The 20,307-nt window shown below is 41.6% G+C and overlaps 1 protein-coding gene across 25 annotated transcripts in view; it reads right to left on the bottom strand.

The window, feature by feature from the left end:
- The window catches only part of plcb4a (phospholipase C, beta 4a), a 628,445-nt gene that overhangs the window by 310,004 nt on the left and 298,134 nt on the right, over positions 1–20,307 (bottom strand). Inside the window, exon 1 of one of the 25 annotated variants that reach the window (XM_069932470.1) lies at positions 13,483–13,509. The exons of the other annotated variants lie outside the window; for them this stretch is intronic. The gene's annotated coding sequence lies outside the window, so the exon portion shown is untranslated. Of the gene's footprint in view, positions 1–13,482; positions 13,510–20,307 lie in introns of those variants that run through there. 25 annotated transcript variants of the gene reach the window in all.

The raw sequence follows: 20,307 nt of genomic DNA, 5'->3' as shown, positions 1-20,307 counted from the left end.
TGTCTTACACAGATTGTTTAATTTATTTCTTTGTTCACATTTCTCTCTTTTGTATACACATCTTTTCTTGATTATAGTTTTTTGCACTACCAATAACAAGAAATTTTGCCTGGCCTGCAGAAAAAAAGAATCTCAGGGTTGTATGTGATGTCATGTATGCACTCTGTTAATGAGTTTGAACTCGTGAGTCGAAAATGAAAGCAGTCACCTGACCAGATTGGAGAAATGAAACCAGTGTCAAACAAAGCTTGGTGTAATTAAACTGGTACAAATATCAAATCAGTATAGACACCAGCTGGTGCAATGAATGAATCTGACACATCGTGTTGTAGAGACAGAATTTCTTCAAGTTCTTAGTGCAATGAATCAGATGTAATCCACAACCTCGAAACTTTGTGGACTATGCTTTAAATGCCAGACCAGGGGGAGGGCAATCTTCATTTGCCAACTCAAATGATCTAGTACAGGCAGTTCCAAGATATGGCAAGGGTTTCCTCCTGAGAATTATTTAAGACCTATTTTTTTCAATGTCATGAACACCATTTTCTATGGTAACCCATGTTGAATTGCACTACATATCTATAATTTTTTTCATTTCATTCAATAATCATTACATTACCCATAATTAAACAAATGAAATAATTGCTGTATCTTGTCATTAATGAATACCATGAAATATTTAATCATTATTATTAGTTTGAAAGTTATTTAAAATATATTGCATTGTCAGATTTTCTTAAGTCTGGTCATTCATAACCTGAGCAGCTCCTGTCATTTAAAGTTGAACTATTTGAACTTTATGAGACCAAAATATTTTAAAAACACTCTCACACATTTGAACACATTTCAATTTTCTATGCATGAAGGTATCAACTTCATCTCATCTGATGAAAACTTAGTCAAAAGCACTCTTGGTGAATGAGAGTGTCTGATGACAGAACATATTAAAACCAGCCACAGAGAAGACCATCCTAATGGCCATATCATACAGCCTGGCTGAGATTTCCCAATATACATTTTCACTGCCAAACTGTACTCAAGGAACGAGTTGGGTCATTGTCAAGATAACACACAACTCCAAGGGTCTGCAGCACTCATATCTCTAAGTCCCAAATTATACATCCCCACATCTGAAGGTTTCAACCTCACAAAGGACCAAATCACATGCCAATCTTTACAACTCAGTGTGGCCATTTGTCAGAAATTTAAAGGGAAAGAGATTATTTAAAAAATTACTACATTTCTCAATATTAAAACATGAAAGAAGAGTTGGACAGTAAGCGTAGAAAGTCACATGGTCTGTAAACCATGCAGAAAAATCCTACAACGACAAATGATTTCTATCTGTTCTAACCACTGACATGGTCCCTGTAGCTGGTGCCCCAAGTCACTTAGAACCTAATTGATCTTTTAATTAAATCAAGCTCCAGAGCAGTATCATGCTGTATTTATGCTACATTTGCAATACAGACAATGCACAGGGCAGCAGCCTTAATAATTTTGCACTCGTGTGTGACTACACGTGTAACTGAAATGCCAAGTTAGATTTCTAAATGCTGAACAATTCAGGACTGTGGTGGAGTTAATTAAAATTGATAAATGAAAGCTGCTGTCCTTGGTTCAAAATGCACCATTGTGATATTAGCTGGAGATCGGATCTATTGAATACCATTGTTGATTGCTTGTTGCTCGACGGCTGTCCCATCACTCAGGCCTTTTTTCTGAGGTAATTGGTTCTGCAATCCAATGATGCAAGATTTGTACTGATTTAGCACTTTTTACTTCATGATTCCAATACACTTGATTGTCATTGTAGATCTTTTTCAAAGCAGTCACTTTTTAAAAAATAATCAATCTGTTTCTCATTGAGAGATGCATATTGAGAAGATACTTCTGGAATTCTTCAAATTGTGACATGAAATCACTTCACCAATTTGACAGCTGTATGGGATTTGTTTAATCTGAAAGGTCTCAAGAGAAAAATAGCCATCCTGTCTAGGTAGCATTCCCTCATTTCTAGAGTCCCCATGTAGATTTTGCATTGAGATGAGTTAGGTAAAATACAAACCAGAGGGCATGGGTTAAGGGTGAAAGGGGAGAAGTTTATGGGGGGGCATTAGGAGCAACTTCTTCACACAGAGCGGTGGTTGTGTGGAACCAGCTGCCAGCTGAAGTGGTGAATGTGGGCTCAAGTTTAACATTCAAGAAGAATTTTGACAGGTCAGTGGTTGGGAGGGGGATGGAGGGCTATGGTCTGGGTTCAGTTCAGTGGGACTATGTAGAATAATAGTTCAGCACAGACTAGAAGAGTGTGCGTGTATATATTATATATATATATATATATATATATATATACACACACCATAACATGTGACTGCACTCCCGGCCTTCTGTGCGACTGAAACTTGGCAAGAATCACGACTTGCAGCTATCACCTGCCTACGCAGTGCTAAATCCATCGATTTGTGTTCACATTCGGTTATCCAGTTTATACATATTTCTCTATATGTCGAGAGCTCTTGCCTCCACCTCACTCAGCTCAAATGTTCCAAATCCTGATCAAGATTCCTCCCCTTCTCATCTTCATATCCTTTTCGATTCCCGCAAACCCCCACGTCTATTCCAGCAGGAAAACAGGGTGAAAATAACTGCAACTCCTCACCACTTTCAGCTTGGTGCGAAAGTCACCTGTTTTACTGATTTGTGTCGATTGCTTTGATTGATGGAAATTGCAATAACTGGCAGGGGACTGAAAATCTGCGCCAGCCAACCAACTAGCCGGCATGTTCACAAACATTTTCAACCTCTCATTGCTGCCACCAGTTTCAAAAAGGTCATCAATCACCCAAGAAGAATAGCCTGGGATAGCTCAACTGGTATCGCCCAGTAGCACTAACTTGATCTTGATGAAATGCTTCAAGAGGCAGGTTATGGCCAGAATTAACACATACCTAAGTAAAGATCTGGACCTACTGCAGGTTGTCTATCATCACAATTGCTCCACATTAGATGCAATATTGCTGGCTCTCCACTCAACTCTGGATCACCTCAAAAACAGCTATTCATATATATGGCTACTCTTCCTCCACTACAGCTCAGCCTTCAATACCATTATTCCCTCAGGGCTGGTCAAGAATCTACAACTCTAGGCCTTTGTACCCCACTCTGCAACTGGATCCTTGACTTTCTCATCTGAAGACCACCATCTGTACAAATTGGAAACAGAGTCTCCTCCTCACTGATCATCAACACAGGTGAACCCCAAGGATAGGTGTTTAGCCTACTACTCTACTCATTATACACCCATGATTGTGTGGCCAGGCACAATTCCAATGCTATCTACAAGTCTGCCGATGACACCACAGCTGTCGGCAGAATCACAAATGGCAATGAGGATGCTTATAGGAGGGAGATCGATCAGCTCGTTGAATGGTGTAATGTCAACAACCTTGCACTCAATGCCAGTAAACCAAGGAGAGGATTGTAGATTTCAGGAGGAAGTCAAGGGAATACGGCCCAGTCCTCATCGAGGGCTCAGTAGTGGAGAGGGTGAAGAACTTCAAATTCCTTTGTGTCAACATTTCTGAGGATCTGTCCTGGAGCCTCCATGTTGATGCAATCACAAAGAAGGTTCACCAGCAGCTATGCTTTATGAGGTGTCTGAGGCGGTTTGGGGTGTCACTGAAGACTCTCGAAAACTTCTGCAAGTGTATCGTGGAGAGCATTCTGGCTGGTTGCATCACTGCCTGGTATGGAGTCGCTAACTCTCAGGACGAGAATAAATTCCAGAGAGCTGTTAACTCAGCCTACAACATCACAGACAACAAAATTCACTCCATCAAGGACATCTACATGAGGCAATGTCTTAAAAAAGCAGCCTCTATCCTCAAAGACCCCCACCACCCAGCCCATGGCCTCTTCACTCTGCTAACAATGGGGAAAAGCTGTAACAAAACACAGAATTTCATGACATGTTCATGACAATAAATCCTGATTCAGATTCTAACCATTAGTAAGATATACTAGCCTACTTTCACTTCTGCACCATATTTCATCATCTTCTTAGGCAATACTTCAGGACTGAGTATGACTTGCTCCCAATTTGGTTTAGTGTGATTGACGCCAGGATGGGAGAACCAAAATCCCTCACAAATGAGACCGGAAGTGGCCGAAAGGGCTGGCGTGAGTGGTTTGAGAGATGGTGTACTCCTTCCACTGCTTACACAGGGCTCCTCTGTGATCCTGTCACAGTCTCAAATGAACCAAGGTTGCCTCGATCTGAGTTGTAGATGTACACCTTCAGAGAAAACACATCCCGTCATCTCTGATCCATTCTCAGAGAAAATTGCCTCAAATTTCACAAGACAAATAACTCTCTACCAACCTGACCCCATTGTATCAAAAAGCCATCCAACAATAGTCACTTCAAGACCATGGAAAACATGGACATCTTCCCATATCGTGAGAGCCATCTTTCCATTAATTAGATGTTGATGATAAAATTAATCACTGATTTCAATGCAACAGCACAACTTTTGATTGACCAAGGAAAAGGATATTTGAGACATTAGACCAACACTAAACTCATGGCCTGTGATCCCTGCCAGCCAATCTAGTCTTCAGCATAGTCTCCTTCTACCTTGCTAGGTCCATCTCACGTCGCTGCGCAGACAGGAGCTGATATGCTTCATACACCAGCTTATTGTTCTTAGTGGAAGCCAAGTGGTTTATTAAGAAGTGGTTAGCAAACAGCTGCTACTTTACCAACAATTCTATTTACTCAAAAAAAAAATTCCGTGTGGGTTTCCTCCTGATGCTCTGGTTTCCTTCCACATTCCAAAGATGTACAGGATGAGAAGGTTAATTGGTCACATGGGTGTATTTGGGTAGCACGGGCTCATGGGCTGGAAGGGCCTGTTACCAAAAGTGGAGTGTTGTGTGAGCTCACAGGAGCACTGCTCCAGCACCTTAGGGAGAAGCTCCAGCACCTGCTTGTCGCCATTTTTGGTGAACGCTGGCACCTAAAAAATTAGCACCCCTGCCCATTATGGTGCTGCATCTCTAAATCTAAAAAAATCATATACCCATTCTTTTATTGTTCCTAAAAAGAATGGTTCTTTGTGAAGTGATAAGGACCCATAATGAAATGAAAAGAGCAAAAGTCATGGTACAAATACTGACTTTAGATGAAAAAGGCAAAATTGGAATTATTGTGAATATTTTACCTTTGCTATCGTCTGAATATTCTTAACATTATGGCTTTTCTGTTCACCTACAGTTTATACGTAAAATGTAAGTTAAAATGCCACAAACCAATCAAAAAGAAAACAACAATAAATTTGCTTTTAAAGCAAGTTCCTCACTAAACTGATCATTGAACCAACATGGTTAATGGGACCAGGGGTGCAGTGCAAATTTTTGAGATGCCGAGCTCACTAAAATTAGTAACAAGGAGGTCTCGCAAGACCTTGCCTTGGTGGTCACGATGTTGTATTTGGCGTTGTATAATTGGCAGCGAACTGTAGGACTATGAAGTAGGATGACCAGTCTTGGAAGAAACAGAAACATCCAGAATAGAGAATAGCACTTGGGCAGGGGTGGGGGTGAGGTGGCTGATGACTCCCTGAGTGAAGTGCCGGAACAGCCCTAAAGTGACCCGATGAGGTGCCTGAGTGGCGCTCCAGTGAGTTCCAGCAGCTCTGCACTCCTGAATGGGACTTCAATACAACAGGTTAATGCATTGGCAAAATGCCCAAGTGCACATTGTTTTTTTTCTGAGTCCATGTTATGCACATTTACTTTATCAAAGGTGTTATGACAACGTTAAAGTGAGGTGGTCAGAAGCTCTCAGATTCAAGTATCTGAATGCATCAACTGCACTGATACTTCCATGCAGGACTGAGTTGGTTTTGAACTGGTAGACATAATGTATTTCTCATGACATATAAACTGAGGTGGATATAAATTATACACTAATTCATCCTGAGACCTTGGCACCATGATTAAATTAAATAATTTGGGCATTTTATCTCAGTGCTGCTCAGAGCATTTACTGTTTAGAGGACAAAAGCAACAACACTTCAAAAGTGATGACCTGATTGAGGTTAAAAATAAAGTCTGCAGACACTGGGCCAAGTGCAATTAACAAAAGTGCTGGTTAAACTCCGCAGGTCACCAATGTTTCAGGCTTGAACCCTTCGGTGGGAGGAAAGGAAAAACAGACAGAAGCATGAATAAAAAGTTTAGGAAGGAGGGAGGAGGGATGAAGAGGAAAGGGGAGCAGCACAGACGAAAAGGTAAGAGGTAATACAGGTGGGGAGGGTAGATGAGAACATAGCTGAGAAGTGATGGAGATCGTTAAAGATAGCTGTGTAACTGAAGGAAGGAAAGGACGTAGGAAGCTGGAGGAAAGGTGAAAGAAGGCCAGAGAAAGAGAGCGGCACTGAAGATAGTTAACAGAAATTGGAGAAGTCGATGTTAATATTGTCTGGTTGGAGAGTGCTCAGACAGACTAGAAGGTTTTGCTGCTTCAAATTGCAAGTGACCTCAGTTTGACAGTGCACAAAGCCATGGATAGACATGACAGTGTGGCAATGGTGTGTGGAATTGAAATACAGTACAACTCCGATTATCCAAATTGGTCGGGACTGGGGCCATTTCGGATAAATGGCTTTTCGGAGAACCAATCATTTTTTAAAAACAGCCCAGTAGCAACAACAAATTACTTGTAACAGTGTTTATGCAACAACAAACAACAAGGTAAGGCTTTTTAAGTATTAAAATTATGTTTAATTCTCACCAAAAGAAATGCCGGCACTGCAGATCATTGATATCTCACCACCGAGGCCCCGCCTGTGCCTGGGAACTTGAGATCCCCGTTGCCCCTGCCAGGACCTCAAGATCCGCTTCACAGACATCTTCAACACCTCACTGCAGCAGTACATCATTCTCTCAGGGATCAAGACAGCCACCATCATCCCGGTACCCAAGATGGCGACAATAACAGGCATCAATAACCTCCGTCTTGCGACACTGACTTCCACCATTATGAAATGCTTCGAGCGTCTAGTGATGGAATGCATCACAGCACACCTCCCATGGACACTGGATCCATTTCAACCTCTCAGAAGCAACCCATTTTAATTCACTGCCCAATTTCCTTAACGATATGTTTTTTCATGGTCTCATGCATTGCCAGACTAATATCACCTACAAATTGGAGAAACATAACCTCATATTCCATCTGGGCACCCTCAAACAGATGGCATCAACATCGACTTCTCCATTTCCCCTGCCCCTATTTCTCCTTTCCTCTAGCTCATTCTCTCTATCTTCTATTCCTGTCTCTTTTCTTACAGCTCTGCATTCATGGAACCCCCCCCCTTTCAGATCAATTTTCATCTTTCCCTTCCTGTCCTTCTATCCATCTCATTGTCATATTTTGTCTGTTGGTTGGTTCTCCTCCCACTGCCCTTCACCCCCAGCCCTTGTATTCAGACGCCAGTCTGATTTTTGGTCATACCTTGAAGAAGGGCCCAGGCCCAAAACATTGGTGACACATTTTTACCTCTATGGACATGTGAGACCTGCTGAGGTCCTCCAGCATTTATGTTTTAATTATTAAAAGAAGAGATAAGACAGACATGACATGTAGGCTCATACAACTGGGCTTTAATCCTGAATCTATGATTACAGGTTTTCACAAATAAGTTGCCTCAGCATTTATACAGTGGTGCACAACAAATTATCTAAACCAGGATCACTAAATTGAGTTATAATTTATATACGTGACTTAAATGATTATGTCCCAGTGTTTTATTCTTTTAATTTTCCTGCTGTGGCACACCTTTAGAGACATTTGAATCTTTCACAATGTCACCTGGAGAGTATTATAAAAGCAATTGTCCATATGGCCCTGGCAAACTGACTTTTCAAAGTATATCTGTTAAAGGAAAACTCACCAGTTCAGCTTTGTTAAACACAGCCATCATTTGCCAACAGTGCTCCAATCTGATTTTCTGGAACAAAGCTACAAGGGATACGTAATTTGATTTTGAAATATCACTGTAGAATAGATGCCATTGTACAATTTGGCCTGAACCATTGAGCATTTTAGATTACATGAAAAAAGAAATTCTGCAGAAGCTGTGATTATAGTAAATACACAAAATTGTTGGAAAAACAAGGCAGGTCTCATAGCATCCATATGAGGGAAAGATATATAACTGACATTTTGGGCCTGTCTTTTTTCAAGGTATGAGCTAAATGCAGGCAGACACCTGAATAAAGTGGTAGGGGAGGAGAAAAGAAGGGACAGGAGGAGGAGCCCAAGCCAACAACCAAGAGGTCATAGGTGAACATAGATAGGTGGGCAAGAGAAAAAAAATTGTGAATTGATTGGGGAAGGGGAGTAGCTCTGTGAATGCAGAGCTGGAAGAAAGGAGACTAAGGAAGGGAGGAAGATATGTAATATGAGATGTTTTCCTTCAATTTGTGGGTGGTCTCAGTTACTTCAGTTAGGCAATGCATGAGACCATGGACAGACTTGTAGGCTTGGGAATGGTGCTGGGAATTGAAAGGGTTGCCACTGGGAGATCCCCGCTATTACAGTGGACAGAGCAAAGGTACTTTACACAGGGATCTCCAAGATTATGTCCAGTGGGAGCACAAGATGCAATAAATAACCACTGTAGATTCACAAGTCAAATGAAGTAAAACGTGAACGTCCGCAGACACTGCTGGAGAAACCCAGCAGGTCAAACAGTGTCCTTTATATAGCAAATATAAAGATACATAACTGATGTTTCGGGCTTAAGCCTTTCATCAAGGTTGCTTCACTTGGAAGGACTGTTTAACAACCGCTGAATGGTGGTGAGGGAGGAGAGGTGGGCGCATGGAGCATTTTCTGTGGTCACAAGGGTAGGTATCAAGGGGGAGAGTGGCGGGAAGGGATGAATGGACAAGGGAGGGAGGGAACTTTCCAGTGCAGCCTCAATGCAATTCAGGATCATTAAAAACTTTGTGGGGGCAAATGAACCAAGGAACCCACATCAGCCAAATTATTCCTCTGAAATGATTTCTTTGGCTTGGCTTCGCGGACGAAGATTTATGGAGGGGTAATCTCCACGTCAGCTGCAGGCTCGTTTGTGGCTGGCAAGTCTGATGCGGGACAGGCAGACACGGTTGCAGCGGTTGCAAGGGAAAATTGGTTGGTTGGGGTTGGGTGTTGGGCTTTTCCTCCTTTGTCTTTTGACAGTGAGGTGGGCTCTGCGGTATTCTTCAAAGGAGGTTGCTGCCCGCCAAACTGTGAGGCGCCAAGATGCACGGTTAGAGGCGATATCAGCCCACTGGCGGTGGTCAATGTGGCAGGCACCAAGAGATTTCTTTAGGCAGTCCTTGTACCTCTTCTTTGGTGTACCTCTGTCTCAGTGGCCAGTGGAGAGCTCGCCATATAACACGATTTTGGGAAGGCGATGGTCCTCCATTCTGGAGACGTGACCTACCCAGCGCAGTTGGATCTTCAGCAGCGTGGACTCGATGCTGTCGGCCTTTGCCATCTCGAGTACTTCGATGTTGGAGATGAAGTCACTCCAATGAATGTTGAGGATGGAGCGGAGACAACGCTGGTGGAAGCGTTCTAGGAGCCGTAGGTGATACCGGTAGAGGACCCATGATTCGGAGCCGAACAGGAGTGTGGGTATGACAACATCTCTGTATACGTTAATCTTTGAGAGGTTTTTCAGTTGGTTGTTTTTCCAGACTCTTTTGTGTAGTCTTCCAAAGGTGATATTTGCCTTGGCGAGTCAGTTGTCTATCTCGTTGTCGATCCTTGCATCCGATGAAATGGTGCAGCCGAGATAGGTAAACTGGTTGACCGTTTTGAGTTTTGTGTGCCCAATGGAGATGTGGGCGGGGGGGGGGGGGGCTGGTAGTCATGGTGGGGAGCTGGCTGATGGAGGACCTCAGTTTTCTTCAGGCTGACTTCCAGGCCAAAAATTTTGGCAGTTTCCACAAAACAGGATGTCAAGTGCTGAAGAGCTGGCTCTGAATGGGCAACTAAAGCATAACTCAACTAATTCAAACCAACAGAGTATTCACTAACCCGAACCAAGAAAAGATAACTATGTTGATGCAATTACCATCCTTGGAAAACAGATGACAGATACAACACTGAGCCAACTGCAAGACTCAAAGGAATCAAAAACTGAAGTCTGACCTAATGACCTGCAGTTTTACAAATGCTGGTGCAAGTTCTGACCCTCTTATCTACTCAAAAGACTTTACCACTAATGATCTGCAGGTCATCACCATTCACTTGCCTGCGATACTGTGCCCTTAACTCTGCACTAAGCTCTCAGAGAGAGACTCCCATTTCATGACCTTCTCCGCCCTGTCTGACTTCTTGCCAGTCCACTTCTCTCTCCCCACCAATCATCCACATGCATCATTCGTGGCCCCAAATATCCATCCAAGTGAAGCAACATTTCAATTGTGAATCTGCAGGGATTATCTATGCATCCAGTGCTCCCATTGTAGTCTCCTCGAAATTGGAGGCACTGGACACAGACTGGGAGATCACTTTGTTGAGCACCTCAGCTCTGTCTGTTGCAATAGCATGGATTTCCCAGAGGCCACCCCTTTCAATTCTCCACCCTATTCCCTTGCTGACATGTCTGTTCATGGTCTCATGCACTGCAGGCCTGAGACGACCTGCAAATTGGAGGAACCATATTCATCTTCCAACTGGGCACCCTCCAACCAAAAGGCATCAATATTGACTTCTGCCTTTCATTAAACCCACCCCCCCCCCCACCAACCTTCCCCAGCTGTGTCTCTCCCTTCCCTGTCTCCTTTCACACAGACATGATAAATTCTTACCTCACCCCTTATCATATTCGATCTGGATTCCTCCCCCAGCCGCACTGTCTGAATTCTGAGACTATATGTTTCTGGCTCATTCTGCTTATTACTTGAAGGCCTCAGGCCTGAAACATTGGTAGTATATCTTAGTTTTTTATGGACCCTGAAAAAACCGGCGGAGTTCCTCCAGCCTTTCAGTATGTTTTTACTACAATCACTGCATCTGCAGCCTTTCGTGTTTAACTTAGTAAATTTCATGCCTGACTAAAGTAATTCTATCTAGCTGTTAAGAATATGGAAGTCATTGTGAATGTTTGACTACATTGTTCAATTGTCTTTGTCATTCAGATGAGACACTAAACAAAGAAAACACTAGCTCTTCCACATGGAGTTAAAAGATACCACAAAACTTTCAGTATCGTGATAAAGCATTTCCAACAGCAATTTGCACCTCACTGATTATGTTCCACAGAAGAAATTGTGGGGGCTCTGGTTAAGATATTTGTATCATCATTACCCATGGGTGAAGTAGTGGAAGACTGGAGGGAGACTAATGTGGCGTGCTTATTTAAGAAAGGACAAGCCAGGGAACTACAGACCAGTGAACTTAGTCAGAGGAGATTTATTGAAGGGAATTCTGAGGCATTGGAAAGGCAAGGGCAAATTGTTTGTGGGGAAATTGTATCTCATAAATTTGATAAAGTTTTATGAGGCGGTGGTCAAGAGGATTGATGGGGCCATTGCAGAAGATGTCATCTACATGGCATTTAGAAATGCCTTTGGCAAGGTCCCATATAGTAGGCAAATCTAGAAGGTGAAAGTGCACAGGATCCAGGGAATTTGTCACAGAATTTGTTTTATGGTCAAACCGTAGTAATGGAGGCTTTTCTGGCCTGTAACCAGTGGGTGACACAGGGATTGCTCTTAGGTCCACAGTTGTTTGTCATGTATATTAATGACTTGGATGACAACTAATTAGGACAATTAGTAAATTTGTGAATGAAACCAAAATTGGTGGCATCCTGGGCAGTGAAGAAGATTATCAAAGACTATGGCAAGATCGAAATGAACTGGTAGAATGGGTCGAGGAATGGCAGATGGAATTTAACTAAGAACAAGACATTAATTGAATTGAATTATTGACCGATACTGTGAAAAGCTTTAGTTTATGCAATCAAGACTAGTCAACCCAAAAAACCAGAAGTTCAGAGCATGATGTTACAGGGATAGATATTGTTGAAACAATGCAAGGGCCAAATGAGATATGGATTGTGAGATTGAAAGATCATCTTTTACTGATGAGATCTGTTCAAGAATCTGATAACAGCAGGAAAGAAAGTGACCTTTAATACGATGGTGCATGTTTTTAAATTCTGTTTCCCTCTGGCTAAAGGGAGGGAGGAAAAGGGAGTGTAACTGGGGTGAGATAGGTCTTTTAAAATGTTAGCTGCTTTCCAAAAGCAAGCATGATGACATAACATGCAGACACATCTCTGCAGTTTGATGTGACCTTGGGCAGTGCATTTCCCACATCAAGCTGTGATTCAACTGGACAGGATACATTCTATAAAAACTGCCAAGAAAGTTGAGGAATTGGTGCACTAGCTTGGCCATAGCATCAAACACATTGTTAAGTCAAATCAGGGCAGGACTTGTATACTGTATAGTTGGGTGTTGGAGAGTCCTGTAGGTCTGAGAGATTTGGGGGCACAGGTACAAAACTCCCTGAAAGTAGTGACACAGGTAGACAAGATGGTGCTGAAGGTTTTTGCCACAATTGCCTTCATCAATCAGAGTACTGAGTACAGCAGCAGCTGTCCATGATGCTGGTGAGACCACACTTGGAGGATTAAGTAGTTCTGGTCACCCAGCTGGAGGAAAGATGGCACCAAGCTGAAAAGCATCAAGATGGCATCAAGCCAAAAAGGGTGTAGTAAAGATATGAGGGAGTATTACTGGGCTTGAGTTAAAAGAAGAGGCTAGATAGGCTGACTCTTTTCTCCCTGGTGCATAGGAGCACCTTACAAAGGTGTTTCATCTGTGACAGACCGTGAGACTGGTGGTTTTGGATCACTATCTTACAGACTGCTTTTATCGCATGAGCCTGCAACTTACTGAGCATGTTTTGTTCAATCACATTATAGCATGAGCACTTGCCTATTCACCAGAAACATAAAGCAAGGGATGTCAATGTGAAAATGGAAAAAAAGGAAATCTAAACTGAATAAAAGAGTGATGGAAATGCTTAGCAAGTGGCCACATCAGTGGGAGAGAAGGAGAGTTAACATTTCAAGTAGAAAACCTTTCTTTAGAAAAGCTGAAGGGTCTTGATGAGAACATGAACTCTGCTTCTTCTCCCTCAGGTGTGGCCTGACCAGGTGAATATGTCCAGGGATAGAAGCATAATTGTTTGATTCCTGAGGGAAGAATATGCAACTATGACACAAACATGCTTGCAAACACGACTAAGCAATAGAATATAATTTGATTCCAAATACTTCAAATTATCAGGGAGGTGATATGGGACAGGTTGACAGATTGTGTAGTACAGCTTCAGCGCCTGCAAAGTTTCTCAATGACTTCAACAGCTGAATGGCATCAAAAGCATTAAAGTTAACTCACCCAATGTACAAATGTTCAGCTGCACAAGTTTCTAGCTCAACGAAGAAGTAAAACTGGAAGAGAGAGGAAATGTAGCTTTTGACCAAATATTGTTCCTCTGTTATCGTGGGAAATAGCAGCCGCACTTCTTCATTGGAGGACAGGATATGTAATAGGGCAATTTGAGGAATATTCTGCCTGACTGCTCCAAAAACAGGGTACAAATTGTATTTATCAGCAAATTAATTGACATTTGGTTTTACAATTCAGTTTACCAAATGATGTTAAAGTAGGGAAGATTCCACAAATAGATTTGTGGTCAATAATGCTCCAACTGATACGAAATGAAAACTCTATTGGTCGTCTGTTGGCAAAGAACAACTGCACATGATAAAAGCTGGCTCATAAACAAATAATGTCTTCCTACAAAATGAATTTCCAAGGTTTGCACTACAAAATGTAGGTATTGGCAGCATTTTAACTCTGTAATTGCAGGATGCTGGTCAGAGAGACTGACAAGGACAGATGTAATATGTTGCAGACAAGTGTGAGGTGTCGCATTTTGGAAGGACAGGCCAGTGTTAGACATGCACAGTAAATGGTGGGGTACTGAGGAGTGCGGTAGAAGAGAGGGATCTGGGAATACAGATACATAATTCCCTGCAAATGGTGTCACTGGTAGATAGGGTTGTTAAAAGAATTTTTGGCATATTAGCCTTCATAAATCAAAGTGTTGAATATCAGAGTTGGTGTGGTAAAGTTGTACAAATTTTTGCTGAGGCCAAATTTGGAGTATTATGTGCTGATTTTGTCTCCTAACTTAAAAAATCCATAAGATAGAAAGAATGCAAAGAAATTTACTTTGATGTTGCTCAGACTTTCAGGAACTGATTTGCGGGGAAAGGTTAAACAGACTAGGACTGGTTTCCCTGGTGCATAGAATGAGGGAAGATTTGATAGAATCATAATAAATGATGAGGGGTATAGACAGGCTAAATGCAAGTATGTTTTTTCCACTGAGGTTCAGTAGGATACAAATCACAGGGCATGGGTTTAGGATGAAAGGGGAAAAGTTTAAGGGGAATATTATGGAAAACTATTTGACACAGAGAGTGGTGGAAGTGTGAAACGAGCTGCCAGCTGAAGGGGTAAATGCAGCCTCAATTTTAGCATTTAAGAAAAATTTGGACAGGCAAATGGCTGGGAAGGTATGGAGGGATATGGGCTGGGTTCACATCAATGGGCAGAATAATAGTTTGGTACAGACTAGGAGGTCCTGTTTAAGTGCTGTAATTTTCTACGGTTCTTGCCAGAAGTGTCTTGGAAAATTTTTACTGCATAACTGCTATCTACACTATTTCAAAATGTTGGATCATGAATGTAGTCCCTGCAAAGAGCAAAGGATAAGTTTAAATTTGACAAATTATATCACAGCATATCCAACAGTGTCCAAAAACTTGCACACAACTAATTATTTTACACCTTGCAAAGATGTCTTGCCTATTAAACATCTGCACCAGTGCATGCAGTGGCTTTGTCATAATGCAGGAAGAAGTAAACAATTCACGAAAAAGGAATCAAACTTTTTTCAAAATTATTTTAGATATTGCAACAATGAGAAATAGTCCAAAATGTAATCAATTTCACTGTTGCTTTATTTATAAAGCTTCTAAAGTACAAAATAAAATTAAAAATCAGCATATGTGGAAAAGAAAATTGGATACAGACAGAGAAAAAGATTGAACAATGTTAAGTTCCTTTTAAGTAATAAAGGAATTTAGGTTCCTTTATATTAAGAATATTTTATTAACAACTCACACACTCATGGTGCAGCCATTTTTGTATCTAACCCGAGGTGGAACATTTGTCCCCATTCTTCCTTGTGGTTGGCCATCCACTTGAATTCACATTTGTCCTGTAACAACTTCCTCATGTACATTGTTTTGGAAGACAGGTTTGGAATGAATTTACCAATGAAAATGATAATTAAAAAAATTGAAAAAGAAAGAGTGCTGGGAATTAAGGTTTTGGGTCTTTCCAGTTAAGGAGAATGGATCCCCTGGCTATTAAAGAAACAAATGCAATCACATGACAAGCTGAAGCAGGTAAGTGGCCAGAGTCAATAAATGGTCATCCAAAAAGTACAGTAACAGGATGAAGTTGTAGGTCAATGAGCAAAACTGCTGAAATAATATCAAAAATATCTTTTCAATATTTTTTCAGGGAAGGTCAGGACCAAAACATATGCATCAGGGAAGCCACCTCAGAATTACATCTGCCACAGAGAGGATTTATATGGGAGTAAAAATGAGCCAGCTTGTTCTTGGACATATGGGCCCTATGAACCACCTTAATCTGTATCAAAGAGTGTCGAGCACACATTGAAGAATTTTTTCCCATGTCTCTATAGGTAAAGGTATCTGATGTTCTATTTCCATTCATTCTTAATTTTTTTCAGAAATCACTGGATGTATTTTCAGGATCAAATCATAAATTGTTGCTATTAAACTCTCTGAAAAGGGCTTAAACATAACATTTTTAATTGGTAACTTCAGTCTGATGTGGTATCAGAAAAGTAGATAAAGTAACATTTAAAAAGTTCCAAATTCCCAGCACTCTCAATATGCCCTTTTTTATCAGTGGGTCTGGGCATCATTAGAATGCTTTCACTTTGCTCCATACTGGCCTCTGACAGCTTATCTCACAGAAAGATGATTACTTTCACACCAAACTGACATTTTGCCCTGTTTAACTTTAATCCATACTTCCGTATGTGCTGTAGCACTTTGATGAGCCTCTTATTGTATAGTTCCAGTGAGGATCCCCATAGAATCATGTCATCCATATACACATGTACCCATTTATTCCTTCTACGATGTGCTCCATTGTCCTGTGAACACTTCTAGAGCTGAGGAAATTTCAAAAGGGATCCTTATAGAAGTATCAGCCAAACAGTGTATTGAATGTAGAGTATTTTGTGCTATCTTCATGCAGTTTTAATTGCCAGAAGCCCTAGGATGCATCCAATTTAATGAAAAACTTTGTACCGACCCTCTCACTTGTAATTTCATCCATGGTTGGAATCTGATAATGTTCCCTCTTTATATTGGCATTCAAGTATTTTGGTTCCATGTACATGTGTAGGTCACCATTCTTATTGACATACACTGCTGAATTCACCCATTCTGTGGGGTCCTCCATTTTCTTTATGACTCCTAGTGACATAATTCGGTCGAGCTCTCGCTTGAGCTTTTCTTTTAGTGATGCTGGAATCCATCTTGGGGCATGCACTACTGGTGGTACATTCTCCTTTATCTGTATCTTATAGGTGAATGGTAAAGCACCAAACCCTTGAAGATGTGGAAAATTGATCCAGTATTTCCTCTTTGCTGTTCTGTGCATTGGCGCTGTTAATGCAGTAGGCCTTGGTTTTTAACATGCCTTGTCACCAAGCAGTGAGCCATGTTCATTTGGGACTATTGAAAACATGAGGTGGAGCTCTTTACCTTTAACTTTCACCTATGACTTTCACATGTGCCTTTTGTGTCAATGCGCTGTTCATTGTAGGCATTGAGCTAAATAGAATTTGGATTGATGTATGGCTTTATCTTCATTGCCCTGTTGTCAAGCTCACGATCAAACTGGCCTTTGCCCCTTTGTCCAGCTTGAAAGAATATCTGCTCCATGTGCATGCAAAGGCATCCTCCACTTATCCTGCTCAACTCTGTTCACACTTGGTTGTTTAATGTCACTGAGGGCAGTTTCTTCTATAGTGTGCAGACTTGCATTTCTGCTTTGTTTCCCTTTGGAAAAACATTGCTTTGCAGAGTGATTTTGTGCTTTGCACTTGTAACATAATTTTCCATAGGCTTAGCATTATTTTGGTGCATGTTGAGTGTCACATCATTTACAATTGAATGTCTCTCCATCTTTTGTTGTTTCCTATGTCTTGCTCTCTATTTTTGTGTGTGTCCAGACACTGTGGCTACAGCTATGTCTTCATTTTCTTATGTCTTGTTCTCTGTTTGTGTGTGCATCTAGACACTGTGGCTACAGCTATGTCTTATTTTTCTTACATCTTGCTCTCTGTTTTTGTGTGCGTCCAGAAGCCGTGGCTACGGCTACGTCGTCAGTTTTCTTGCGTCGTTCTCTGTTTGTGTGTCTCCAGACACTATGGCTACAGCTATGTCTTCATTTTTCTTATGCCTTATTCTCTGTTTGTATGTGTGTCCAGACACTGTGGTTATGGCTATATTTTCATTTTCACCCGCTTTTGCACTCTCATCAAACTTTTTCGTGTGCTGCAGAGCTAATTCCTTGCCATGGCATATCTTTACAGCGCCAACTAAGGTAAGCTCTGTCTCTTGTAGCAACCTCTCTCTCACTTTCTCATCAATAATTCCGAATACCAATGAATCTTGCAGCAATCCTTTCATTCCCGGAATCATCCTTGTGAATCTCAACACATCCTTTTTTAAATGAGGATCCCAAAACTGCTCACAGTATTCCAAGTGAAGACTCGTCAAGGCCTTATAAACTTCAATATCACATCCCTGCCCTAATATTCTATTTCTCTTGAAATTAATGCCAGCATCGCATTTGCCTTCTTCACCACTGACTCAAACTGCAAGTTTATATTCAGGCTATCCTAGACAAGGACTCTCAGATCCTGTGGCATCTGGGTATTTTTAATTTTCTCCCCAATTAGAAAATTGTCTGCCCATTTATTTCTAATACCAAAGTGCATGACCATACACTTTCTGACACTGGATTTCATTTTCCACTTCCCTCCCCATTTTCCCAATCTAAGTCCTTCTGCAGCCTCCTTGTTCCTCAACACTACCTCCTCCTCCACTTACTTTCATAATATCTGCCAGGATTTGAGGAACTGAGTTACATGGAAAAGTTAAACAGGTTAGGACTTAATTTCCTGGAACATCAATGAATGAGGGCAGATTCGATGGGGTATGTGTAAAAAAAAAAGCAGGATTTTTCCACTGAGTTAGGTGAGAAACAAACTGAAGGTCATGGGTTAAAAGTGAAAGGTGAGATATTTAGGGGAAACATTAGGAGAACATTTTCATGCAGAGAATGGTGAGAGTGTGGAACAAACTTCCAGCTGAAATGGGGAATGTGTGCTCGATTTTAACATTTAAGAAATATTTGGACCGGTACATGGATGAGAGAGATATGGAGGGCCATGGTCTGAGTGTAGGTCATTGAGACTTGGCAGAATAATAGTTTGGCACAGACTGGATGGATCAAATGGCCTGTTACTGTGCTGTATTTGTCAATTTGTAGTTGACTGGATCTGATGCAAACTTTTGACATTGGGCTAATTGGTCAGGCCATGCAAGCTCCCAATATTGAATATGCCTCCCACTTCTACTTAGGTAATTGTTCAGGGTTGATGATGATGCCTCCATTCCAGTTTTGTGGCTCCTAAGATGACTGATGAGAGCAATGTGCAAACTTCAGTCTTCCACAGATGGACAGTAGATAGTTTCTGGTAAGACAGGTATTTGGCTTGTAACTTGGTGCATCTTCTGCTGTTCACATGGGGTTTCTATGCTAAAGCTCCTTCTCCACTTTGGATGCTCATGACCCAGAGATTCCTAGGAGTCATTTTGGATGTTGGATTTCCTCAAGGGAGATTTGCAGCACATCCTTGAATCTTTTCCCTTGTTCATCTAGTTATCTCTTCCCATAAAGAGTTCCTGCACAGGAACCTAGTCCTTAGTATGATCATTACCAGGTAGGTCTAAATAAACCAAAGCAAAATTTCATTTCTCTGTAGTCTGAAAAGAATACCCTAACGGCAAGGCTGAAGTAAGCACTATTTCAGTTTGTATTAAAAATAGAAAACATACATTTCGAGCCTAGTAAAAAATGCTAGGCTTCCATTGTCTATTGGTGTACTGTTTCAAGACCCCGCCTACTGCCGCATTTGATCTATCTATTGTCAAGGCGTTTGGTACATCCATTTGTGGATGGACCAGCAATGTTGCCTTCACTAGGGCATCTTTGGTTTGCTGGAATGCTACCGTCATCTCCTTTGACCACTTGAGTTCTTTGGCACTGCTGGACATGAGGTCGAAGAGGGGTTTCATAATATGAGCTGCAGAAGGTAGAAAACAACAAAAGAAATTAACCATCCCCACAAATCCCTTGAGTTCTTTGATAGTATCGGGCCTTATGAATTTGAGGATGGCTTCCACCTTGCTAGGTAATAGGATGATATCCTGGCTACTGATCTGATGTCCCAAGAACTTGATAGAGGACTGCCCGAATTTGCACTTGGCAGGGTTCAGATAGCACAAACTCTGTAGGCTGTGGCAAAGTAAACACAAATACTGCAGATGCTCTTTATGGGAGTGGCTAGTGACGAGTATGTTGTCCAAGTAAACGTAAAGGAAGTCCACGCCACGTTCCACTGCTTCCATTAGTTGCTGGAATGTTTGTGCAGCATTTTTGAGCCCAAAAGGCATTCTCAAAAATTCGAGGAGATCAAACGGTGTTATGATGGGCACATCCTCTGGGTTTACAGATATTTGGTGGTACCCACGCACCAAGTCAATTTTAGAAAATATCCAGGCCCATAAAGATTAGCTGTAGTGTCATGTATATGGGCACAGGGTAGCAGTCCGCAGTGGCAGCATCAGTGAGACGCCTGTAATCCCTGCAAGGACTCCAGCCTCCCGTGACTTTGGGCACCATATGTAGTGGGGAAGCACACAGGCTATCAGACCTACATATGATTCAAGTTCTTCCATTTTGTGAAACTTATGTTTTGCAAGCTGTAACTTGTCGGGTGACAGGTGTCGGGCTCGGGCGTGTAGAGGAGGT

This window comes from Narcine bancroftii, chromosome 4 (genome assembly GCF_036971445.1).
Source record: "Narcine bancroftii isolate sNarBan1 chromosome 4, sNarBan1.hap1, whole genome shotgun sequence".
In the NCBI taxonomy this organism is placed as follows: Eukaryota; Metazoa; Chordata; class Chondrichthyes; order Torpediniformes; family Narcinidae; genus Narcine; species Narcine bancroftii.
The sequence above is the reverse complement of the archived record's forward strand: the minus strand, read 5'-3'. Positions and strand labels throughout refer to the sequence as shown.